The 14,395-nt window shown below is 42.9% G+C and overlaps 1 protein-coding gene and 1 non-coding gene across 2 annotated transcripts in view; one reads left to right on the plus strand and one right to left on the minus strand.

Annotated features, from left to right (window-relative positions):
- The window catches only part of Rps6ka2 (ribosomal protein S6 kinase A2), a 279,066-nt gene that overhangs the window by 12,529 nt on the left and 252,142 nt on the right, over positions 1–14,395 (plus strand). The window lies entirely within an intron of this gene.
- Positions 5,250–5,360, minus strand: LOC118570765. Its single transcript, XR_004943254.1, has one exon.

A 14,395-nucleotide genomic window follows, 5' to 3' on the forward strand; every position in this document is an offset into this window, starting at 1 on the left:
TCCCTGCTGTCAGAGAGTCCCAGGTCCACAACAAGAGTAAAACATGGCATACCATGTTGCTCTCAGAGCCTGGGCCACCTTTCCCTCAGCAATGAAGTACCTATCACGGGGTACTTTACAGAGTGATTACTGGAGCAGCAACCCTCCCCCTCACAGTTTAGATGAGTGGTTCTTAACCTGTGGGTGGCGACCCCTTTGGGGGTCAAAGGATCCTGTCATAGGGGTCCCATATCAGATATTCTGCAGACCAGATATTTACATCATGGTTCATAACAGTAGCAGAATTACAGTTACGAAGTAGTAACAAAACTAATTTTATGGTGGGGGTCACCACAACATGAGGAGCTGTATTAAAAGGCATTAGGAAGGTTGAGAACCACTGCTTTAGATCAAGGACACAGCCTCGGGGCCATTAGAGAAGTCTGTTCTGGAAGCAGAGGAGCAGTAGGGGCACACTTCTAGAACCGAGAAGGAAGTGTCTCCTTTTCCAAATGGGCAGCATTGTGGTGTCGTGTCTTATACTAATGTGATATGCATTAGTATTTTATTTTCTTTGTGTGCATGTGTGTGTAGAGGCCAGAGATGGACTTCTTTTGTTACCCTTGACATTATCTTCTTCAGACAGTCTGCTCACTGCACCCAGAGCTCATTGATTCAGCTAGAGTGGCTGGCCAGCAAACTCTGGGGATCTTTCTGTCTCCACCTTCTCCATACTGGCGTTAATAGGCACACACCACTGCATCCAGCTGCTTGCATGGGTGCTGGAAATCTGAGCTGAGGTCCTTGTGTCTGTGTTAGGAAGGTCAAAAGCACCTCGTTGTAGAAGTTAGAATCCATTTGTCCTTCTCAGTGTGTTACCATGCTTCCTTAAGAAAGTCAATCATACATACATTTTAACCCTGTTGGACAGGCATTGATCTCCTACAGGTAATTTTAGCAAATAGCATCAGCTGCTGACTTCCTCATAAAGACCTCTAGAGACTGAGGTTCTGAGCTGTGACTCAGGCGTTGCCATGGCGGGATGTGAATTTGCAAATGAGATTGATGAAGGGTGAAAAACTAACTCAGAAAACTCAGAATTATGAGTTAGGAGAACCTCTGTTTATTAGTCTTTGAGAACTTTATTTTCACTTTGTAGGGAAAATGGTGTTCTGATTTCGCTCAGGGTGTACAAAGCTCTAGTGAACGTGGCGAACAACAAGAAAGAGCCAAGTGATCTGAAAGGGGATGGTGTTTCTGGAACCTGTCAAGATCCTGAAGGATGCTGTCTAGTGTGAGAATCACATGGCATGGTGACTTCAGCTGTGGCCAGGATAGTGGCAGACATGGCACCATCATGGAGTATAAAAAAGACCACAGCTGAGGATGAGCTCTACATCAGCTTACAGCCCCAGAGTTCCTAATACAGGGAGTCCCCATTGGTCTCCAGAGCTTGTCTGTAGCTCTTCTCCACTGGCCTTGACTGTGTGGGCAATGGAGCAGGAGACAGGCAGGGCCTGAAAGAGGGCCCCTCTATGGAAGAGAGTCATGAACTTCCATCCAGCTCCCCAATGTTCTCTCATATGATGCAAAACCAGAATCTCTTGGGTTAGGGGGAGAAGAACCCTAATTAGAGGTTGTAGAAATTAAAGACAGCCACTCTGATAAGATCAGGGAGACATCCCCATTACAGCTATGGACTCTGTATTTAGGAAAGGTAACAGCCATTGCTCAGCTACTGGGTTAGGGCAAGGTGCGCAGAGACTGAAGGAAGGTAGAAGCCAAGTACCACCCACTGCTTAGATAGTCAGGAAACTTGGTACACATGTCCTGAGCTGAAGAAGAGAAGACGGCTACTCCTAGGGGAAGTTGGGAGTCATCCTCTCCCAAACCTCCTCCACTAAGGCTGACTGTAGCCTACTTGGTGGCCCAGGTCTTCAGGGCCTCCTCCATTATGAAAGATGGACAAGAGGACCAGGAAACTCCAGAAAACACCGCCATTGTATTCCTTAGCAGGTAACATACATGCAGCAATCTTGCAAAAGCTGCACATGGGGCGAAGACACCAACAGTTCCACAGCAAGAACAGGAGATCTGAGGTGTCCCCTGGGAGGATCTGATACTGTGCCCATGGAAGGCAGCTGGAATAATTTAGTGAGACTAAGACGTTTAGCAAGGTTGCTGGATGTAAGGTAAATATAGGAAAGTCAGTTATATTTATACTGATAACAAAAAATTGAACTTAATATGTAATAACACCCAATGACACTAAACAATAAGTTTTATAAAATAGGTGCAAGTTTTGCATACTGAAAACTATAAAATACTGCTGAGGGAGAAAATAATTCTTCATAAAGAATGTTCATCGGCTGACAAATGGCTCAGAGGGCAAAGGCACTTGCTGCCAAGCCTGACTATCTGAGTCTGATCCTTGATCTAGTGGTAGAAAGAAAACATTCCTGTAAGTGGTCTTCTGATTTTTACATGTATGCCATGGTCCATGCACACACCACCACCACCACCACCACCACCACCACCACCACCACCACTAACACCACCAACACCACCAACACCACCACCACCAACAACAACAAAACAACCAAGGCAATAAAAACTTGGGACCTGAAACACTGAGACTGCCAGAAGAAAACATAGGCCCTATCTATAAGATATAGGTATAGGGAAGGACTTTCTGAATTGGATTCCCCTCGGGGGTTAAGGACAATCGTTGACAAATGGGATCTCAAATAACTAAAAAGCTTTTGTGCAGCTAAGTTAACTGAGTAAAAAGGAAGTCTTCAGAGTGGGAGAGAATCTTTGCCAGACACCTGTCTGACAGAAGATTATTATTCAGAATATATAAAAAAAATAAAAAAATAAAGTCAAGAAAATAAATGACCCAGTTAAAGAATGGGCTGTGGAGCTGGACCAAGAAAAGAAAGACAAGACATTAAGAAATGACTCAGGAAGTGCTGGACATCTTCAGCAGTCAGAAGGATATTTGTGAGGACTTTGTCCCCACCCCAGCCAGAATGGGGGCTGTGATAACAAAACAATAAGAAATGCTGGTGAGGCTGTGGGGAAAGAGGAGGAGAACCCTCAGTTACTGTTGGTGGGATTGAAAGCTAGTATCACCACTCTGGAATCTTTTGTTTTTAAGTCAGAGTTCAGAAAACTCACATGTGAAGGCACTGCCTTTTCAAAGAGACCCAGTGCACCACAAGTCAAGACTGTAGCGTTTCTTCTCATAGAATGTGTCAAGATGGCTATTGAAGTCCTATGGATGTGCAAAGGACTTAGAAGAGCCACAGTTTGGTGAAGCAAGAATATAGTGGCAAACCCATACTGAGCACGTTAAGGTCATGCATAGAGATTTAGTAATTAAGACAGTTTGCCATTGGCATGAAAATAAACATGTCAGCTAATGGAATGAACAAGAAGAGACCACTGACTTTGTGGTCAATTGATTTTTACACAGACATCAGGGGATTTCACTGAGAAAAGAATTATCTTTTCAACAAATAGTGTTCAAGCAACTGGATACTTGTTTTTAAAATGATAATACAAACAGGAAAGAAAGAATTCAAAGTATCCCTATTTGCAGATGTCAAGAGACCCTAAAGGCTCCCTCAGGAAACTCCTAGAGCTAACAAACACTTTCAGCAAAGTGGTGGGTTACAAAATTAACAAACTCAGTAGCTTCCCTTTAGACCAATGACAAATAGACTGAGAAAGAAATCAGGAAACAATCCCATTCACAATAGAAAACAAAACAACAAAAAAACCCAAACAACCTCCCAAACCCACAACATACACAAGCCTGACCAAGGAAGTGAAAGATCTGTACAATTAGAACTATAAAACACTGAAGAATTTGAAGAAAACACTAGAGGAGGGAGAGACCTCCCATGTACATGGATTGGTAGGGTTAATATTGTAAAAATGACCACCTACCAAAATCAGTCTGGAGATTCAATACGGTCTCATACAAATTCCAATATAATTCTTCACAGAAATTGGAAAAAAACCCTTAAATTCATATGGAAGCACGGAAGACCGTGGTCAAAGCAAGCCTGAGCAGTAACAACTGTGCTGGAGGTACTGCTATTCCCAATTTCAAGTTTCCGCAAGGTCGTAGTGGTGGAACAGCTGCTGCTGGCACACAACCGGCACATCGACGGGGCAATCAAGACCGAGATGTAATACACTCACCCACAGCCACCTGAGTTGCTTTTTTTTAAAGCAAAGATGCCAAAAATATACATTAGAGAAAAGATGCCATAATAAAAGGTATTGGGAAAACTGGTTAGCTCCATATAGGAAAATGAAGCTTGATTCTTCTCTCTCACCCTCCACCCTCAATCAATTCCAAATGGATCAAAAGTCTCAATGTTAGATCTAAAACCTTGAAACTTCTGGAAGAAAGAGTAAGGAATACACTTAAGGTTAGATGCTCATGCCAAGACTTTCTGAGGAGGACTCTAATCATCCAGGAAATGGGATCAACAGTCATCAAGTGGGACTTCATGAAATTAATAAGCTTCTGCACTGCAAAGGGACCGGTTAAGTGATGGGGCAGCCTATGTACTGAAAAAAAGTTTGCCAGCCACACATACATCTGATGGAGGATTGCTGTCTAGAATATACAAAGAACTTAAAACTGAACACCAGCAAAGCACACAACTCAGTTGAAAATTGGGCTATTAAACTGTACAGAAAGTTCTCGGAAGGAGAAATGCAAATGACTAAGTACTTTTAAAATATCCATCTTTACCCATCAAGGAAACGAGATTTTTAGCGCATTCCAGGCAGAATGGCTAAGAAAAAAAAAGAAAGACAAAAAGTGCTCACATGGCCCTGGGGAATGGGAAACACCATTCTCTGCTGGTGGGCGTGCAAACTGGTGCAGCCAGTATGGATATCAGTGTGGCAGTCCCTCAGAAAACTCGAAAGAACTACTGTCTGACCCACCCATACTACTTCTGGCAGTACATTCAAAGGACTCTTATTTCCTGCTGCAGAGAGACCTGTGTATCCATATTAACTGATGCTCTCTTTATAGTAGCTAGGACATGGGAACAGAGTAGATGTCCATCAACAGACGAATGGATAATGAAAATATGGTATCTATACACAGTGGAATTTGGCGGAGGGTGGGGTTGGAGAAGTAGCTTTACTTGGTTTTGTTTGCCTTTATAATATATTACACTATCAGCAAAGATATTGAACTAAATAATAGGAAAATAATATTTAGAGTGGTAATTTAAAATGTTGTGTGGAAAGGGATGGTCAGAGATCTCATGTTTATGTAGGGTTGTTGCCCTCTGTGGACAAAAGATATTTTTTCATTTGTCTACATGGTTGGCTCTGCAGCTTGCATCATAATGGACTCTTCTTATTCAGCTATTCAGAAAGGTGCAATTTGTAGGTGAATGGATAGAACCAGAAAACATCATGAGTGATGAAATCCAGACCTAGAAAGACAAATGTTGCTTGTTCTCACTCATATGTGGATCTTCAGTATCAAATCTTTAGATTTGCATGTTTGACTTTGAGTACATGTAGAATCCAGGAGACTCTAAAGGGACTATTGATTGGGAGGGGGAAAAGATTTTAATGGAGGAAGGTAGGAGAACACAGATGATGCTTAACATCATTAATAATTTAAGAAATGCAAAATAAAAACAATGAGATTGCACTGCATGGGTCCTACAGCGGCTAAGACTAAAATATTGGTATTTAAAACTGACAAAGGCATGGTATACTAGAACCTTCTTCATGGTTGGTGAGAATACGAAATGGCACAGCTACTTTGGGACATATTTTATAAAGGTAAATATCCACTTACCTTGAACCTAATGATTTCACTCTTAAATATTGACCTAAAATGTATGCCCACCAGATACCTCCATGTGGACATTTATAGTAGTTTTACTCAGCATACTGGGTATACACACACACACACACACACACACACACACACACACACACACACCCACACCAGAGTCAGCTCAAATGTCCATCAGCTCATGCAAAGATAAACATTGTATTCCACCTCTACAAATGAAAGACCAAGCCAAACATTCATGCAATATGGGGGCATTTCGACAGTACCAGCTGAAGTGAAAGAAGCCAGTCCCATCAACACAGAGTATACAGTCTATCAGTGAGGTCTGGGCTGCTGCAGAAGGACACATTGGCCGTAGAGGCACAGAAAGGACATTTCCCCATGGTCATATGACTGCATGAGTTTGTCAAAGTTCATTGATGCGGGGCGAGGAACACAGTTCATTTGTGCTTGCCTGGAATGCACAAGGCCCGGGCTTGGTCCCCAGCACTGTGTAAATTGGGTGTGGTGGCCCACATCTGTAATCTTATTAATCAAGAGGTAGAGGCTGGAGGAGCAGGAGTTGAAAGTCATCCTTAACTACATAGCAAGTTGGAGGGTAGCCTAGGGTATGGGGGACTACTGAAAACACTTATTGATGGGAATTGTCTTGTAGGTATAGATAAATGAGACCTCAAAAAATATAAACTTTAGGAAGTTATAGTTCCAAAGACTCTAACTTCCCCACAAACAATCTGTCTCATGGTTGGGAGTATGAAACGAGGTGAGGCCATGCCAGTGGTTGGCTAAATGCCTTCACCTAGTAAGCACCCACTCTGCTATTATGTTGATTTGTGTTCTTTTTAGAAATTCATTTATTTGTATGTATCTGTACTGTGCTCTGCCTGCATGTGAGCCTGCAGGCCAGAAGAGGGCGCCAGATCTCATTACAGATGGCTGTGAGCCACATATGGTTGCTGGGAATTGAACTCAGGACCTTTGGAAGAGCATCCAGTGCTCTTACCTCAGAGCAGTCTCTCCATCCCTTATTTGTGTTCTTATGGGAGAAAATGTTTGCTAAACATTTTACAAATAAAATTACTCTTACATAGGACAGCAAGCTTTTTTCAAATACATTGGCAAGCTCTATTTGTAATAACACATTTTAATGTGAGAATTGCAGGTAAAATTTGGTCCTTAAAGTATTGTGGATAAAGTCTTGACTCAACAGTTCTTGAACACTCAGGTTGTTTCATTGTGAGGACTTAAAAACCATTATCCACATTTACAAAACATCTCAGTGGTTCACAATTTCTATAAATTCAAACTGTTTTCCTTCATAGCTCATGTAGATGACATTGAACATCAAAACTTAACAATTATCAACAAGTTGTCAGCTTTCTAGAGCTTACAGTGTTTGATCCTTACATTGTGAACACTCACACGTCGGCAGCTTTCTTGTCAAGAGATGGATGTAGGAAAGACGGATGTAGGAAACTGTGTCCGAAAGAGAGCTTGGTTTCTCTTGACATCATGGACCCCACACAGAACATCAGTAATGTTTCTGCTTCTAAGCCACTGGGCTCTAGAGATGCCATGTGCATGTGTTCAGGGGTAGCAGGTAATGTACCAGAGAGAAGTGTTATGTGGGGTTCCAAGCCTGGACCCTAGGCTTCTCCAGATAAGAACTCTGGCTTAGCCTCTGGCATCTGTTGCCTCAGGTAAATCCAGCAGTTTAGCTGGGATCCCTACTTGGCTCTGCCAGAAGCTACGAGATCCTGCAGCATCCCATAGCAGCAGTTAGTTTCTCCTCATCTCTCTTACAGCATCTCTACTGTAACCCAAGACAGTGTCAGGACAGGAGATGCAGCTTGGTAGCAGAATGCTTGCCTTAAAAGGTCCTGTTTCCACCACTAGTGCTGGCAAATACACACATACACACACATGAGAGAGAGACAGAGACAGACACACTCAGAGAGACAGAGAGAGCATGAGAGAGAGAGAGAGAGAGAGAGAGAGAGAGAGAGAGAGAGAGAGAGAGAGAGAGAGAGAGACGGGGAGGTGGTGTTCAGTGGAGAGTTCTACAGGAGTCTGGAGAATATAGCTCACATGGGGCCCTGAGATGTCACCAGTGTAATCCAGGACCCAGTTTCATAAATTGCAGAAAAGTAGGAGATTTTTTAAAAAATCCTTAGTGAAAGCCATTTGTCCACTTAAGTTTTGCAGTAGGCAAATTGTTCTTACCTGTGAATAGGAGGGTAGGTAATGGATCCTTGAGTCCTCTGCCCTGCAGGTCGGCTGAGGAAAAGGCCAGAACATCCCCCGGCCCATGTGCTGGCATGATGCTCGATGCCCAAGACATTGGATTGCCACAAATGCTCTTCTGGAGGATTATGTGCAGTCACCTGGACACCTGTTTCCACAGAGCAAAGAGAAAGCTATATAGGTTTTAGATTTAAAAAAGATCCATTGATCTGGAGTTTATTTGGAAGCTGAAAACAAAAATATGGAAAATGTATATTCTATGCTCCTATTATCCCAGCCACTTAATAAAATTTACACTTTTCCCTCAGTAGCTTAAAATACCCACTGGCCTAGAAAAGTTGCCAAAAGAGAACATCTATTTATGCCCAGTGTTTTTAACAACTAATTGGTGCATGTGGCTCAATTCAGTTTTTCAGACCGACTTATTCCAATTTTCTTTACTTCTCACGATTGTTGGTGTGAAAGGCAGGACCATAGGGTGACAGCCTGGAATAGGGACCTGCTATTTCTTGCTGGGGCACATCATTTGTACTGTGCTCTAAATGCTGATATCTCCCTTCCCCCAAACTGCTCTGAAATCCTCATTCCCAAGGAAATGGATGGCGTTAGGAGGCAAGGCTTTAAGGCATGATTTAGGTACAAGGATGGGGACTCATGGGTAGGATTAATAACCTTCTAGGAGCAACCCAGAGAGATGCCTCACTTCTCAACTCTGCGGGTACACATTCAGTGTCCCATTTGTGTTCTAGAAAGGGACCTTCCCCCAACACCAGTCCCGGCAGCACCTTGTGATCTACAGCCTCCAGAACTGTGAGAGACAAGTGTGTTCATTAAAGGGTTATCCAGTACTCCAGATCACACCCAACACCCAGCAGAAGTCTTCAAGGCTTAAGGACAAGCCACAGCAGACGAGGCTGGCCTGGCCAGAAGGCTTTTTATTCATGGCATTATCTATCAAAGTCTATTGGGGTCCAGCCCCTCAATAGCTTTCTTTTCCCAGAGTTCCAGAAGAGACACTACCAGCAGTGGATTAATTAAGCTGAGGGATTCTCTAATAAATCTATGTACACAAAACTCTTTAGTCCGTTCACATTATTATTCTATGTCAGTTCTCTCTGTAGATGTAACCGTCTTGTTAAATAAGAAACACAGAGCCAATTGCAGAGTTAAAAGCCAAGAGGTCAGAGCAATAGCTGAGAGCTGCAAACCTTACCCTTCACTGCTGGTCTGTCTTTCCTCTCTGCAAGAGACCTACTTCCTGTGTCCTGTCTTTTATATAGACTTTCTGTTCTGCCTTCTCATTGGTTGTAAACCCAGCCACATGACCTCCTCATCACTGCCTGTCTGTACAGACCTCCAGGTCTTCTATGGTTGGTATTGAGATTAAAGGCGTGTGTCGCCATGCTGGCTGTATCCTTGAACACACAGAGATCCTGCCTAGCTCTGCCTCCCAAGTGCTGGGATTAAAGACTTGCACCACCACCGCCCAGCTTCTGCTATGGCTTGCTCTGACCCCAAGGCAACTTTATTAATATACAAATAGAATCATATTTCAGTACAAATAAAATATCAGCACATCTCTCTCCACACAGCTTCTATTCTGCTCTTGTATTTAGCTCCTTTCTTGCCTGATTTCTCTCTACACTTTTCTGCTGTTCCCGCTAAGTGCTATCTTAACTCCTTCATCTAGTTCTGTCCCATCTAGGCTTCATCCACCTGTTCTTTCCCTCTCTGTCAGCTACCCTCCCATCTCTTCTTTCTTATCTTGTCCTTCCCTGTCTGGCTCTTCCTCATCTTCTTCTAGTCCTCCAATCTAGTCCTCTCCAAGTCTCTGAGGTTTAGAGTTACATACCCATGCAATAGCAATGCTCTGGCTAAGGCAAGGTCACCAGGCTGGAATTCCCTCAGGGTCAAAAGGAGAGACAATAAGATCCACACAAAAGAGCAGGAATTGTCAGCCATCATCTGCAAACCAAAAGGGAAGTGACTAATGGGGAAATGAATCAACTAAGGGCTGAATGCAGTTGATGTCTAAGCAAAGGGATTTTATGTCCTCAAACTATGTTCTTAGAAGTGGTTAGTTAAAATGTTAAGAATCTATAAGTCACTAAGTCATGGGTAAAAATTAAACTGCCTTCTTTTCCCTTTGATTCCTTATCTGTCCAAGCTGTCTTGGCTGCTGCCATTATCTGGCAGGGTGGGGAAGTGTAGCTAGGTAACCTGTATCACAGCTTGATGTACCTGTAAGTAGAAACCCTTTAGTTCTGAGTTAATTGTCAAAAGTAGATCTAAAACTAGAGATAAGACTTTGGAAAGGGGAAGGTTAAGCTTAATTAGTACATCTGTCAGGCCTTCTCAAACAGATAGTCTGTTCTGAGAAAGTCTGGGAGGTATCTCAGATAAAATACTTCCTCGTCTGGAGAAGGTCCAGGACTGATGTTGCTAATGACAATAATTACAGAAAGGCCTGAAATTAGGGATCTTGACTGTGTCTGTTGTAGGCACAGTTGGAGAAAGTTATACAAACACTGTAATTGTATAGGGGAAATTATGCCCAATGAATGATCAAACATACTGTTCTTAGGAAAGGAATTGAATGGAAAAGCTACAATAGCACACAAGAAATTCATTGCAGGAAAAAGGCTTAATATTCAAGAGCCAATGTCACCAAGACTCTTTGAGCCCTGGATTTATCCTCCGGAAGGCTCTTGGCTTCTTCCAGGTATAGCTTTTGCCATAGTCAGCTGAATTCCTACTTCATATTTCTGCTTTACTTCATATTTCTGTGGCTCCCAGCCATTATCTAGAAGTGAGGGCTTACATTTTTTTATTTCTGTAGCAGTCTTCAGCTCCCAGATGCGGAGATATCATGGGTACACTCCATGCTCTTGTTTGCAGGGCTCATCTTTCACCCTATCCCAAACAGTCCATTTGTGACTCCAGCCCTGGCTTCTCTATCCATATAAAGACAACTCATCTCTCCTGCTTTGAAATGGATATTCAAGCAGCTGGCTTTTTTTCTTTTTTTAAGTCTTTTGGCATCTTTGTCTACAAGAGAAAGCACATTGAGATATTGCTTCAGGGGTAGAAGCTGAAGGGTATTCCTGTCCCATTCCAGGCCATACACGACGGAAGGACATGCCGTGGAGTGTGCTCTATTCATGACTAGGGAAGCAGGTATGCCTATCTGGGATACCACACTATGCACCCCACTGTTTGGGTCAGCACCCTTAGAAGTGTGTAGGCTGGGATCACCAGGGCAGCAGGTAAGGCCAGAACACAGCATATTTTTGCTTTTAGCCTTTTTGATGTGATTTCTTCATATTTCAAAAGGCATGAATGTATGCAATGCCTACAGACACACATGCATGCACATAAACAAGAATTTATAAACAAAAAGATTGAACTCAAGACAGTTAAATATTCAAGTGTCATTTTAAGTGAAAATGGCCACAGAGAAGGTCTCTACTAATGTAACTTGGGGTTCCCAGACTGGATAAGCCACACAAGCCTTCAGAGTCGGCACCTATGGAATGGGCTGCTCTAGGCTTCAGTGGTCCTTACCCAGGTAGAGAACTGTAGCACGTCAAATGCTAGTGTGGTTCATACCACTGTGTTGTCAATGTCCACACCCAGACAGACTCACATACTATGTTTAATCCTTCATCTATCTATCATGAAGTCCATCTGTAAGACAGTCTCCTGGATGTGGAGGTATGTGTACACAAATCTATATACATGGACAAGAACATATATAAATGTTCATATCAATGCACATTTATAAACACATTTGCAAACTCATGAAACAGTTGCAATTCACAAAATGACAATTTAAAAATACCACCAAGTGGACAGTGGTTCTTAGCCTTCATGCAGCCAACATTTTGGGCTGGATGAATGAGCCATTGAATGCGTTGTACACTATCAGACGTTACTGTCAGAAGTCTGGCAGGGCCCCTGGCATCCCCTAGCTATGACAGTTAAGACTGTCTTTAGACATTAGCAAGAAAACCCTGTGCCCTGAAGAACTAACTATTGAAGCAAAGAGATGTGTGCTCTGTGTGTGGTGGTCTGTGTTGTGGTTAGCAAATGTTTTCATTGTTTGGTTTTGCTTATGATAGTATTAGTGATTGAACCCAGGACCTCATGCATGCTAGGCAAGTGCTCTACCACTAAGCTGTATCCCCAGCCTATTTTGAAATAGGATTGTGGTATGTAGCTCATACTGTCCTAAACTCTTTGATGGGATTGAACCAATGTCTATAGCTCAACATCTCTGGATTCATGTTAAGAAATCCTATACCCTGGTTCCATGCTCTTGTAACTATTGCTTAGATCCCAGAGGTAAACTGCTGACTTATACGATATTTAATTTTTCTGTGACTGATTCTTAGTGATTTTTACTTGTATTGAACTTAGATAATGAGTGACTGCAGATTTTGTTCTCAAACTAGGAACCATGCATTCTGAGTATAGTAATTAGTTAATAATAATTAAGCAACATAATTGAGCCCCTAAGTGGGTTAATTACTTTTTTGGTAAAGAGGTGATGTGTTCTTGCATGACAAATGTAGTTAAAATCTTAATGAGCATAATTCTCTACAGCAAATGTTCAAAGAACTGTGATTTCCCATGCTGTATGTGTATAATGTGAGGGCATAAGTCAGTGCTTCTTGAGATGTCAGAAGTACTCCTTTCTCATCACAGAGCAGGGTTTTCTTCTATGGAGTCAAGAGGTGCACACCATAACTCTGACTTGCACTCACTAAAGCTTAGGTATGGCAGGCACATGAGCATCTCCTAACTTTGTCTTCCTCCTTACTCCCCAAAGCAAACTGCTCATCAGTCCCAGTGATATAACCTACAGACCTGGCCTCCATTCTCATCCCAAGGCAAAGCACTAATACCCCCTGAGGATGAGGAGGGTGGGGTGGAGGAAACTGTTTCAGAGGAGGAACATCAAAATGAGGGTCTGCAGGACAGTTAGGAGTGGCCTTGATACCAAGAGGCAGGGCCTCCAGAGGAACAGCGACCTAGGGAGGAGGATCAGAATGAGGAGCAAATAGAAGAGGTTTGTTCAATCATAAGGATAATGTAATAATAACTCCTACAGAAAGAAAGACAGTGTGTCCAGGAAGGTCATAGAGAAAATACCCTTATACCTGGTCACAGAAGGGAAATTTCTCAGAAAGACTCCACTCTAGATTTGCAGGACTTCACATCTGGTGAAACAGATGTGCTAGCTTACTGTGACAGCAGGATGCCAAGCTCAGTGAGAAAGCTGGTGTCCTTTTACCACACCATATCGGCTCTGCCCCACACCCTGTTCTTCACCATTAAGAACACTGGAGGAGACTTCCTTTTACAGTGTGTGTGGATGGCCCCTGTGACACTGTTTGCATAACCATTTCTTAGAAAGAAACTGATACCCAGGAAGCTCTGATCCCTGGTTAAGCTGTTCCTGACTAGGTGATCCACAGCCCTGAGACATGAGGAGGTGCCTCCAAGAGCAGCTCGCTGACTCATTCCAGGATTTGCCAGGAACTTTTCACCAAAATCTGTATACTACATCCAGTGTAGAATGTCTGCAGCAAGCCATGGTTCATGTATATTTACCTGTAATGCGGCCTTTGTGTAAAAACTGAGAAGTAAAGATATATTTATATGTAGTGTTTTGAAACAAACCCCAAACTACATAAGAGTACCCTGCAGATTAATATAAACGGTCTTTTCTAGAGGAGGAGTAATAATCGGATAGCATGGGTAAGGGTTGGAGTTAGACTCCTCAACTACACTTAAAAGAATCTTAGTTTTAATTTATGTGTCTCTGTGTGCACAGGAGTGCAGGTGCCCACACAGGCTAGAAGAAGGTATTGGATCCCATGGAACCTGAGTTCCAGGATGTTGTGAGTCTCTCAACATGGTTGCTGGAACAAAGCTTGGTCCTTCTGGAGCCTGATGAACACAAGCTCCTCTAACTGTGAGGCCATCCTTCCAGCCCTGTCCAGAATACTTTCAAACTGGGTTTTGTGGTTTTGCACCATGTGTTCATTTAACAAAGCTCACAGACACCTGGCTCTGTGGTCCACTGAGGACCATTGGGGTGTCACCCAGTTGCCATGAGAAAGCTGCTCTGCATCTTGGTTTCTAAGTCACCTGCACCATTAAAGGGCACAGTGGGGCTCTCAGGGGTCATGAAGAGTAGTTCCTATGAGTGTGGAGTCTGCTTGTTGCCAAAGGACATGTCAGTGACTGGAGGGAACACAGGAAGGACACTAGCCTGACACCAAGAGCTCCTATTGGCAACAGGATGGCTGTGTAGTC

Source organism: Onychomys torridus, chromosome 19 (assembly GCF_903995425.1).
Source record: "Onychomys torridus chromosome 19, mOncTor1.1, whole genome shotgun sequence".
Classification (NCBI taxonomy): domain Eukaryota; kingdom Metazoa; phylum Chordata; class Mammalia; order Rodentia; family Cricetidae; genus Onychomys; species Onychomys torridus.